This window comes from Leguminivora glycinivorella, chromosome Z (genome assembly GCF_023078275.1).
Source record: "Leguminivora glycinivorella isolate SPB_JAAS2020 chromosome Z, LegGlyc_1.1, whole genome shotgun sequence".
In the NCBI taxonomy this organism is placed as follows: Eukaryota; Metazoa; Arthropoda; class Insecta; order Lepidoptera; family Tortricidae; genus Leguminivora; species Leguminivora glycinivorella.
The window spans coordinates 10990745-11003602 of NC_062998.1; the positions used below are offsets into that span (position 1 = coordinate 10990745).

At 34.5% G+C, this 12858-nt stretch overlaps 1 long non-coding RNA gene across 1 annotated transcript; it reads right to left on the bottom strand.

Annotated features, from left to right (window-relative positions):
* Positions 1 to 1210: 1210 nt before the first annotated feature.
* On the bottom strand, positions 1211 to 2388 carry LOC125241739. The gene is made up of 4 exons (XR_007178760.1): positions 2327 to 2388; positions 1926 to 2028; positions 1476 to 1597; positions 1211 to 1226 (listed from the first exon to the last, which is right to left on the bottom strand). It is a non-coding gene; the product is annotated as an uncharacterized LOC125241739 (long non-coding RNA).
* Positions 2389 to 12858: the final 10470 nt, after the last annotated feature.

Sequence of the window (12858 nt, forward strand, 5' to 3'; positions counted from 1 at the left end):
CATATATTTTCATATTACATCCGTAGTAAACAAGCATACGTCCCTCTTGATGGTGAGAGGTCGCCGTAGCCTATATCTGCCAATTATTTCAATAAATTAAATCCACTGTACGAATTTCAACTTTCTATACGTATATATTTTTACTGTAGTAATACAAATAAGTATGTATGTATAAACAAGATTTTCAATAGGTCCATATGACATGAGTTCGTTATCTCACATGATAAGCTGTAGGCTAGTCTAAAATAGTAAGTGTAAAACCATACAATCATTATGTTCGGTAGATTGTGTACACAGCTTTTATACAATATTACACAAGTCAGGAGTATGCCAACATACTGTACTTCATTACAACCATGTCAAACATATCCTACGAAATATTAGCATTACCAGCATCTGGGAGGTCGTACTTCGCCATACCCTAACTCCACCACTGCTTGATCATTGGCACAATTGCTTAATGAATTTCAGGAAAATTGATTGAAATTTGTAATATTCCTGTTAAGTAGGCATAGATAATAAGCACTATTATCATTATAAAACCATATTTTACTGAGGTTCAGAAAAAGTATGTAGTATGTGGTACGCATTAAGTATGTAAACTTACCTAACATGACCGGGTCCAGTCTGATTGTCGGATTACTTTGTTGTTTAGTAACGTTGAACGAGCTGGTAGTGCAGATCAGCGAGACTGAAAGGAAACAGTCAGACATTAGAAATGTTCATGTGGATAGCGTAAGAAAAGGGTTTAGTTTTAGAGTTGGGTTCTGCCGAATAGGGTCAATATTATTTCATTTGTTTGGTCATGGGGGCGCGTCGCTTGTTTTTGGAACTAAGACACGCCCATGAGAAATAATTTGCCAGAAAAGACAAAGCATAGAACAAAATTACAAAAAAGGAAAAATTAAAAATAAAAAAGTTTGAGAACCCCTGCCTAGCAGTTCATATCTACATGAGCTAGGACATAAATGAGTTAGTAATAAGTTTGCTTAGCCAATAAAATTAGGATAAATTAATTTAAGTTCAATTTTCACTTCATCGCTTATTGCCATCGCTATACTTCGCCTAAATTATCTAAATATAATATTAATGCCATGAGCTATTAACTTTTAAATTTAATAATTAGTATGAGCTATTATAAAAAAATAAAAGTACCTTTCGTTTATATGAAGTCAGTAGATATATGGAAGACGGTCCAACCTGAAGCGTCGCCTCTCGGGTAAAACCTGAAATTGTACATATTGAAAGATTAGTTAAAATAGGATGTATGTATGTTTAAGGAATCTTATTTATAAATATGTATCATTAAGATTGTTTATATTTATCTACTGCACTCACAGTTAGAAAAAAAAAAGGACCTACCATACCCATTTTTCTAAGTCATGTAAGATTTCCTGCCGAGTCGTTTTACTCACTAAGTAGAGTTAATTAAGTTAAAAAGTAGCTGTTTAGTGGCAATGATTTTTTGTACTTACTTGAGGATAGTGCTAAGACGGAGTACAGTCCATAAAAAGACACACCGGAAAATTCCTCAGTCAACCTGCATGTTGCCGACAGCTGGTTGATGTTCTTCGATGATGGTTGTCTATTTCATATACTGAAAATTGATACATACACTATTTAAACTCAATGTAGCAGAAATAAAATCTATGCTAAGTCTGGATTTTTAGTCTACATAATTTTTAAAAGTTTTATCTTTGAAAAATACAAAATTAAAGTTTGGACAAGATTCAATGCCTATTTTTAAATGCCATGACATTCGTTTGAGGTCCTACAAATATTATTTTCCATAGCCCATAAGCCAGCGCTTCAGAAAAATAATTGAGAAGTTTATATGTTGGTACGGAAACAACGTTACAATTTCCAAGAACAGTTAGGTAGCCTAGATCAAATAAATTAGTCAAAGATATAATTTTAATGCTTACCGTTTAACCAAGGTATGTTCAGTTTCTATAAATATTGTTTTCCATAAAATTTGTGGCAGATGTGTAGAAATATCGGGCATTGTAAATTCCAATTAGATGTTGACTGAAAAATCAAACAACCATATAAATCTCTTTGAAAGTAGCAAATATATTTTGACAGTTAGGACTATTTCACGTACATTTAGAATATTTAAGATCCTCTTAGGCAATGTGAAAGTCAGAAAGTACGAGTAACGTGGGGAAATTTATTATCATTAACTTATCTGACGACAGAACAATGAAATAAGCAACATTTCACCAATATATTCGGTCTAGTCGTTGTAGTTCGCAAGTATGTTCTGCTGGGTTTCGAAAACGACGACTAGTTTGAAAACACACCAAATAATAAAACAAAAGCTTACCTTTCATGCAAAACTGCTTTTGAAGTAGGCAATTAGTTCACTTTATCAATTGAGGCATAGCCCGATAAGACATCCTTTGCATGGGCTGTTTGCTCATTAGATCATGAGTATGAGCACTAAATTCTTCTATTATCTTGATGAGAAACACAACAAAACACATGTCCATTGCATTCACGTTTTTTTTTTCCAACAATAATGTCATGTCAATTTCGTAACCTCACTTTCGCTAACGGAAAATTACATTGCAATTGCAGTTCAGAGTTCAATTTGATAAAACAGGCTCACTTTGTCGACAAAATTATTTAGAAGTAACGCGTGTTTAGGGCAAATAATGTTTTGTTTGCATTTTCTTAGTTTGCTAAATGACAAAATGGCGAATATGGACGGTTCATGACCGGCGTCGGCGCAGAATTGCCTGTCGTATTGTTTAAGCAGATTAAAATAAAGCGAATATTTAAATAATTCTAGTTGTAGATCACGTAATTAATAATGAGCTAAAGAAAACAAAACGGATCTGCCATTCTTTCGCGAATAGAGCGGTTTGGCGATAAACATGACATAGATTAGAGAAAATAATTTAACCACAGATAACATATATCTCCGCCAAAAGGTGTTCTATCGGTGACATTACACAAACTATCATTGTTTTTAAGTTGGTACGTTTGATCGGTCATACAAATTTTGACAAAAGATATTCAGTAATTCAGTAATTTATTGTCCGGTGTTGTCATTTACAAAACTTTACTTCACTTTTCTCTACTTCATTATAGTAAAATTAATACAATAGATGTATTTAAATACAAAAGACTTTGTTAATTTAATTTTCTATTGCTTAAATCACATCAAACTATTCAAGTTGTGTAGATTCTGAACGGTATTTTGTAAATAGGGCCTAACACATGTCCCCTTACAAGTGCGGTCCGACCGTCTGGTAGCTCCTTAAAAAATCTCACAATATATATTTTTTTAAACCTGGTCACACTATAATCTAAGTTGCGTACACGCAATTTCCTACGCATTTAATGTTTGTGACTACACAAAACACTATAGTGTTTTTACAATGAAAATACGCCCATGAGGACAATTGTAAAAGAAAAAAAAAAAGGTTAAGGATGACAATATTGACAGTGACAGTTCCTTACGAAAAAAATCTGAGCGCGAAGTTATTAAATTTTATTTAAGAAAGCGATTTCACAGAAATTACAGTGTTGTGTAGCTTCCAATAATTAGTATAGTTGATTGTGTAGAAGCACGTGTGATTTTTAGTGACGTCTTATTATCACACGAAGAGAAATGTTAACTACGGTTTGAAACGAAGAGCTCTGTTAGTGAAAACATAGTAATTTCAATTAGTTTTAGGCCATAATTAGTTAGTTAAAAAAAGGTGTTAGTGCAACAGTGCAAGACATGAGTACATGGAGACAGAGTTAGCAACAGTTTGGACGCGAAAAACATGAAGTAAACATTGAGATATTTCGTGGGACGTTCGAGTTGAAGTACCCGGCTTTTGATGTCAAATAACGGAGGAGTAAGAGTTTTTGAGCCTGGTCTCATACCTGCTCATAGGACCAATGTGTTACTGAAGATTTTCAATATGATTATGTTGTTAGTGGTGCCATATTATGCCACACTAAACAGAAGAATGGAACAGAAAATGCCGATCAAGAAAAATACATATATGTAAGTGTTCAAAACCCCAGTTAATTTACCCTATTCTAGTTTTATTGAGCAAACAAGACGGAGTTTTATAGTCTGCAGTAATTTTTGAGTTAGAAAAATTAAAGTCACTTAGCGATCAGACATCATACTTGAGGAAAAAATAATAATAATAATAATAATCATTGTAGGTGAACGTAAATGAGACGTACGTCTCATATGGTTAAAGTACCTAGATGGTCCTGCAACCTTAGTTGGCAAATATCTTTGGAAAAAATTTTGACCTTGTGATTTTTATTTTATCTTTCCCTCTGTTTATTGGAAGTCTTTAACTTAACTTTAGTTTTAACCTAAGATAGATTCTTACCACAGCAGTGTTCTGTCATTGAACATAGTGGATCAGCGAGGACGGTGGAAACATGCGGTGAAAACTTCAGTGTGTGTTTAAGTGCATGCTTAGTAACGCTAGTGAAATAACAAGTGTTTATGATATTCGATTTATGCAATATTTTATTTTTTGACCAATGATTGGACAAATAAGGACTAGCCAACTTTAGAGATGAAGAAATATTCATTGGTTTCAAGTTACTTGCTGTGTTCAAAAATAAGTAACTGGATCTTTTGCGGTTATGCTGATTGTGATCAAGTGTGCAACGTGTCTTCGGAAGAGGTTTCATGGTGTCCTGGGTTATGACACCGACTGAGAAGAGAATAGTTTGGAAAATTTTGAAATATTACCAGGAGGCCAGCAGGATCTAATCATCATCATTAGCTACTCAAGAACCCATCATAGAACTAGCCAAGTATGAAGGAGAAAAAAGGAAGAGAGACACCTTTGACCAAGTTCCTCAACCCATTGTCGTGTTTGTTAACAATTTGCTAAGTTTGCTGCAGCTGCGAATGCCATGAAGAAGGAATGGATTGTCTGAGGTTACAAAACTTTCGGGGCATGTTATACAATATTGAAGACATAGAATAGGACAATACAAGTTTTAAGCTCGTTTCAAGAAAAAAAATCATTATTTTGTTATATTATTATTCAATCAAATAAAAGTATTTTGAACCTACTTATGCCATCATTTTGTATTTTATCATAAGGCAATTAAAACCAAAATAAAATTTTGCAGATAGTTTGAAAAAAAAAAGGAATATATTTTATCAAAACCACATCAAATTTGATGTTACATTATATTTTACAAAAAATATCAAAACCAAATCAAAATTGATGATACATCATATTTTGCGGGAAAAAATTGAAAATATGAAAACCACTTCAAAACTGCAATTACTTTTTTTTTGCAAAATTGTATTATGCGTTTATTATGAACATTACATGATGTGTAATGTAAATTCTATGAGTACATTGGTTACAAGTCAATGACTTCTTAGTAAAGAATGTTTATTTATTGCGACATACTTATGTGGAACATTATTATTTTTCTTTCTTATCATCATCATCATTATCATTATTTTAAATGCGTCATGAGTTCTTCAAAATTTTATTGAGATTCACTGTTATTATTATAGGGGTGGTAGAAGTCAAAATTTTGACTAAAATTAATTTTATTTCTATAGTGATCTGTGTGATAAAGGGCCTTATTGGCTAGCCCATCGTAAAGTTTCTCTGTCATTTAGTAGTTTCGTTCCTAGGATTATAAAATGGTGTATGGTGGATGTAAATTTATAATACGGATTTTTTTTTATCTAGATAAAGAAGTCGGTTCATTATATGGACAACAATTTTTTTTTTAAAATCTTTATTTTGTAAGAAGAATGTATTGGATATACATTGTATGGTTAGATTATTTTAATATAACAATAACTGGACATCATAGTAGCTAGTCTGCCTGGGGTAGACGTTAGGAAAATCGAGATCGGTGGAAAAGCTATTTTTCATTTTAGTTATTACAGTTAGCAGTGATATTTATTATTTATGCGTTATCATTTATTACATTATATAGGGTGGTATACTGTACGATATCGGTAATCACTCAGATCACAGACACAGCAGATCCTCGTTCCTAAGCATAACTCGGTCAGTATTTTGTTCTACAAAGATCGGAGTAGGGAGGGCCACTATTTTGTTTAAGTGACTGTACTTACTTTTATAAATTTTTTTGCATTTTATGCTATCAATTTTGCACTGAGGAATGTAATAATGAACAAAAGACAGGGAAATTGAAAACAGGGTAGAATCCTTACAGTGAATGACTGTGAAATAAAAGATGTTTACATAAAATGTAACATTTTGTCCGTACGAACATTTTATTTTTAGTATGTGCATCAAACAATTTTCACATATTGTCAAATTGTTTGCGGTTAATAAATATTTTGTAAAAATGAAATATAGACGTATAAAATGAAACCTATCATAAATAAATTGAAATTTTCTTTGCCTTCGAGTCAGGGTAGAGTGGAGTAAAATGGGATACGTAAACTTTTGAAGTTATTGTGTAATTTTATTTCCATTTTTATTCGTTATTTTGATTACTTTTAAAAGCGTTGGCTTTCTGTTGAGATCGAGTGAAAGAGCGAATGAGGAAGTAAGAATGGTTACATTGTGTGTGTGTGTGTGAATAATTTAGAGATGATGAATGTTTATAGATGTAAGAATGTTTTGAATGGGATGAATGACTGAATGATGTGTGTCTTGAATGATTTTTTTTTTTTATGGAATGAGTGGATTGATACGGACAGACAGCGCTGGAAAGTGGTCAAAACTAGTTTGGTCGGAATTTGCGGGAACAAACAAGGGGGGGAATTTTGGGAACACATTAATCATAAAATTCTTATTGGTTAGGTTAAAATCCAATGGATTCGACCCATTTCAAGGGTAGTTTTTTATGATTACTACTACACAAGGTAATAAGACCCATACGAAAAACACACACCTCATCTTGAATGGGATGTATTTGACAATCGACATATTTAAGGGCCGATATCGTCTAGTGAGAACGAGGCTCTTATCAATATTTGTTTCCTTGTTATGTGTTCAAATATGTGAAGTTTAGTATCATCAAATCATTTCTTCATTTGATCATGATATGGTACCGAGTTGAGGTACATGCTTATGTCATTTAAGGTTTGTTTTATAAAAAAAAAAAAAAAACACATCCAAACAGATCTTAAGTCAGTATATTTTATTCAAGTATGAGACATGCGCCAAGACATGTGGCTGGAGTGATTAGGTAGAGGAATTGGTTTGAGTTCCGACAATGGAGATTGAAGGCTCTGGACTTATAATGAGAGCTCAAAAGGTTTCTTCGTAATTGCGTGGGAAGTTATTGTGAACTCGTTGAAATTATTACGATAATTATTCCGGTCCAACAGTGTGGATGGAATGAATATTCGCCGCGACCGGGGAACGAGCTAGCAAGAACGGGTTAATAGGACCTATCAGATTCACAACCTGGTATCCCTGGCGATGCGTGGACTCTGAGAAAGGGGTTATCATGGTTCATTGTCGAGATTCTAATGAGCTGATTTCAAAACTGAGTCGCTAGCAGTTGCATAGTATTGGAATACACACTACACGATTAGAAATGGGGGGATATTTCCGACTGATCTAGAGATATTTTTCTTTTATTCTTTTATTCAATTTTATTGCTTCTTTTGCTAAGTGAGATTGGATTTTTTTACAAACCACTTTGTATTTTATAAAAGAAATCCAATCGGGGGCGAGTTGTAACAGAACAAGCGTCTATGACGAGGAAATTGACTCGTTATTACATATAAAACTTACGGCGAATCAACTTTTCCTTGACCAACTTTTTGGTGCATATTTCCTTCGGGATTTCATTGAATATTTTAACAAATAATATCTTTGATGGTTTATCACATGTTTAGTCACGTCTTCACTCATAAAATTCACTATTATTTGGTGCAAAACAGGTTGGAAAAACATATTTATCAACAAACTACATTCACATGGACGGAATACTGACACTGACAGTTGTCAGCTGCGTAACGTTCCGATATTATGTCTGGATTTCATTTACAAGTCAAAGAAATAATAATGACTAATATTGGTTATTATGCTTCCTGAGTATATCATTCAATGTAACATTTAGTAACAGATAAAATATTTCATTGCGAAATTACTTACAAAATAAATAAGAATGTTCCACAAAATAATATTTACGTAAAAATATTTGCGAATCGCTCCACTATTGGACTACATAGGTATCAATATCAATAGCTCTGTCTCTCTCTAAAACACGTGTACTCGGCACGTGTTGATAAGCAAACATCCGTGTGTTAATCGTGAACTCTAATGCATAGGGCATAAGACTTAGTAAACAAAGCACACGATTGAGTAGCCATCTTGTCGGAAGTCCGATGTCAGAAGTCGGAAGTCGGATGTCAGAAGTCGGAAGTCGGATGTCAGAAGTCGGAAGTCGAATGTCAGAAGTCGGAAGTCGAATGTCAGAAGTCAGAAGTCAGAAGTCGGAAGTCGGAGATAGAATCTATAAAAGGGTCGGAGCGAGCCGACGCGTGTCATTCTTACAATATCCACAAGACTAACAGTGTTTCTGGCTTTCGTGTGTTATACTGGTGAGTGAAGTTGTTCTGCTATTATTTCTCTGTTTGTTTTTACTTGGAAATTATTCTAAGTGATTGTAAACTTTGAAATTGTGTCTTTGTTTGATTGTGCGGGGACAATATCGTCGTACAGTTGGACTTAGACCTATGGTGGAATTGCTTTACTGTCAGTTGTGGGGTTATTTTAGTGTTCTATTTTATAGTGTAGTGTTACATTTAAATTGATGTGTATAGTGAAGTTTTCTGTGCTTTGTTTCATGAGTGCCGTTAAGCAATACAAAGACTGGGTCGATGTATGGCTGGTGCTTGGAGATAAGTCTGTGTTTGGTTTTGTAGGGAGTAATTCTTGCAAAACTAAGCTTAGATTATAGCACGTAAAGGAAACTTCACTCGTTTGTTTAGTTGGTCAGTAAAATTGAATTTAGTAATTTTCTATGGGGTTATTTTGTGAAAGTTATAAGCCAGATCATTGTTTGTGACAGACTGTTGTCCGGCTAGGCGCTTCTTCCCTTACGGTGTCAAATAAGAGGCGTTTAGGGGTCTTTTTGTTCCAAGTGGAGGGCTTGGACGCTTTTCTATACTTACAAAAGCGTATTTTCTCACCGGTCTCAAAGAGTCCAACTGTTAGATGGAAGTGAGGACTTTCACGATTGACGAAAGACATTAGGAGTAATCCTTGCTCACTGAAGTCGGCAGTATTTGAGGCTGGGGTCCTATATATACATATATTTATTTACTCGGTGTTCTGGTCCATGCTGGCGTTGGTTGCTGGGGATTTCGGTTGTGATCGATCCACATCTAAGTAAAGTTGATCGCAGCTGGGTCTCTCATGTGGCTGGTACTGGTGTGTCCTAGAATACTGGATATATACACGGATAGGGCGATCTACTCTCTGCTACCCTAGCCCGCGGGCAAGAGCAGAGGGGGGGATCAGAACTCAAGCCTATAGGTTGCCTATCTCAGCTTCGCTGGCTGAACTGTACAGCTTATGGTAGGGATACACTTGTGCATATTCTGAACATTAGATCTATGGTAAGTGATGGTCTGTGTTTCAGATATGCTAGAGTAGGGAAAACGATAGGACTAGGGTAAAGTCACACACTATTTCTATGAAAGTAGAGTTCTTTTATGATTGGTCTTGGAATATAATTGGTCAACGTGTATTGTGGAGAAATAATTTAACTACTACTATTTATATGGGTTAAATGGACTTTAAATGTGGTGTTTACTATCTTAAAATATGTGGTAAAACTGGTAATTTATAAAATCTCTTATTACTTAATTTATTTGAGTGAAATTAATAATTGTGGTAGCAATTTCTGATCTTTCGGTGTGGCTGCGGGGCACTTAGTGTTGCTAACTAGTTTTTCAAGGTAAATTCTATCAAATTGGCTAGGGAAACAAACTGTCTTAGGAATAAAAGGATTTGTTTGTTATAGGGCCCAGTGGCATGCGAGCGCCGTCCACTGATGGAAAGTCAAAAGCTTAGAAAAGTTAGTAGACTTAGTTCTTATAAAAGTTAGCAACTGCTCGGTGTTTCGATAAAACATTAGAAAGATCGAGAAGTTATGGTCTATTAGCAGTATTGGGGAAAAGGGGGGTTTAGCTAGGGGAAAAGAAACAAAATAAAAGGGGGGGTTAGTTAGTAGATAGATAGCCCTTCTGGCTTGGCATAGGACTCTCAATAAAGCAGTTTGATTGAGATTAAGGATCCTATTCCGCAACGCAAGTTCGTACCCAAGCCAGGATCACTAATAGAGCGTAGCGGTTGTTTTCCAAAATATTTTTTAATATTTATTTCATGTATGTTTCACTCACTAACTTTTATTCTAAAATTTCTTCATCACGTCATTAATTTTCTCACATATAACTTTCTAGGCCTAAATCTGATAAAATACTCTTCTATAACACTACATTATTATGCTACAATAACCTTTATTCTTCTTTAAAATATAAATAAATAAAATTTTAAATATTAGTCAGAAATACAGCTGATACTCATTAAAGGATCTAGGTTATCGCGGTTCACATCGAAGGGTTCTACTTATTCACGCTAGACGATCACAAGGCCAAATTTAAGGGGTATATTTAAAGGGGGGTTAGCCATAATGTTGGTTAGTCAAGTAAGTAAGTAGATAAGTAAGGTGAGGGAGGTTTAGTTACAATATCCCACTTGACCTAGTAACTTGAGATTTACAGCTTGCCCCCCTTTCATATTGGCCATTTTCTATAGTTAATATTAATAAATAAATAAAAATTGTAGAGGTTAACAATTTCCATAACTATTCCAAATTAGATATTACCTTATTGGTACGGAACCTTAAACAGGACGCATTTTAAAAAGTCACAAATCATATAGTTTTGAACAAAGTTTATTTGTTAATGATTTAATTGTTTTATCTTAAAATGACAATAAACTGTAAACTATAAATTATCAACCTGTTTGTGTAACATTCTGTCCCATTGTCCTAGAGACACAATAGTATAGAATACATTTTGTATAACAAACTAGGCTATGAGCCGTGGCAAATGCCGTGATAACGCAAGGAGGATGATGATTTTGTATAACTAACTAGTTTAGAAGAAATGTTGATAACATAGAAGTTGGTTATTAGCCAGGTCCACACTGGCCGCACGCCTCGCAAGGAAAACGTCCGTGCTCATTCGCACACGTTTGCCTCGCCCGAGCAAATTTGCTCAGCAAGATGGCGGCCCTCGGTCAGAGCTGTTCAAAATAGTTCTGTACATATTTATTTCCGTGGCAAGTAATTCGTGGTTTTTGCATTTTCTTTTGAATAAGGATTAAAAAGAAAAGTAAATCTTGAAAAATTGTTGTCACTGGCTACACGCAATGCGCGCGAGCAATGAGGACTTTTGTTCAAGTACCCTTTTATTACTTATAATTTACTACCTGCACTCATAATCATAACAATATTTTAAGTTATTAATGTTTTATCTCGTATAAGTGAATTGTAAAATTCTTAATGAGATTAAATGATCTTAAACCTTAAACCTTAAACCTTAAATCTTTCACGATTAACGGCAATAAATATGTGCTCTCGTGTAGAACTATTTTGAACAGCTGACTGTGGGTATAACCTGTTAGAGCGTCATTTTTTACATAAGCGAAAATGGGGTACCTGTACCTGCATCTTACTTTAACACGACACACCTGTTTAAATTATTTGTGCATTGTTACAGGAGACGCCTTGTATTAAACACTAATAGGTACAGTCAGCAATACTTATTAGCCGGGTCCACACAGGCTGCACGCCTCGCGAGGAAAAAGCCCGTGCTCATGCGCGCACGTTTGCCTCGCCCGAGAAAATTTGCTCTGAACGAATTACGTGCCATGAAAATAAATATTAATACACGAATGAAAATAAATATTAATAAACGACCTTGTAACTCACGAATAACGGTACGGGAGTAGAAAAAACAATTTATAGTTCTAATTCAACTAGAAACACACATCCATACTAATATTATAAATGGGAAAGTGTGTGTGTCCGTTTGTTTGTCCGTCTTTCATGGCAATACAGAGCGACAAATTGACGTAATTTTTTTAGGTGGAGATAGTTGAAGGTATGGAGTAACATTGGCTACCTTTTGTCTCTTTCTAACACGAGCGAAGCCGCCGGCAAAAACTAGTTTTAAATATTTTTGTGACATAATCTGTCAATCTTTTTAGCAATGATGTAAAAATAATGCTAATAGCACATAGTATTTTCACATCAAGCATGCAAGCACCAGTGCAAAATGTTTCAAAGACTTGGGTTATTTATTAGACTTTGCTGACATAAGCTAGATATTGTAAGTCTTATACATTAGATTACCGCAGTTACATGTGTTAAAGGTACTTTAAAACATTCATGCTAACATTTTATCTAAGTTAAAACTTTTCATTGATCCAGTGTCATAACAATATTGTAGTACGAACCAAGAATTTCTATTTAAAGTCACATATTTCAACAGTACTCAGTATTTAATAGTAATATGTGATTGTGAAAGCATTATTATGTGCAAATAACTTTGAAACTATGACATAATTAATAACGCTTACACTATGTGTTATTAAACCGTTTGCTGAACTGCTATGTGTAGGCACAGTTTAATCAGTACAGGGGCCGATTTTTGAGTCTCATTGTCACTAAAATTCCGGTTGAAAACGGTGAATTGCCTATTATTTTCAATGACAATTTTCTGAATTCGAACGCCGTGAGACTCAAAAATCGGCCCCCAGGCTCTAATAGTTTATAACTTCATATAGCATTAATAGACAACTTTAAGCTTACCCTCTTCCTCTTCAGACTCGCACTCCTCCATGGGCTCAG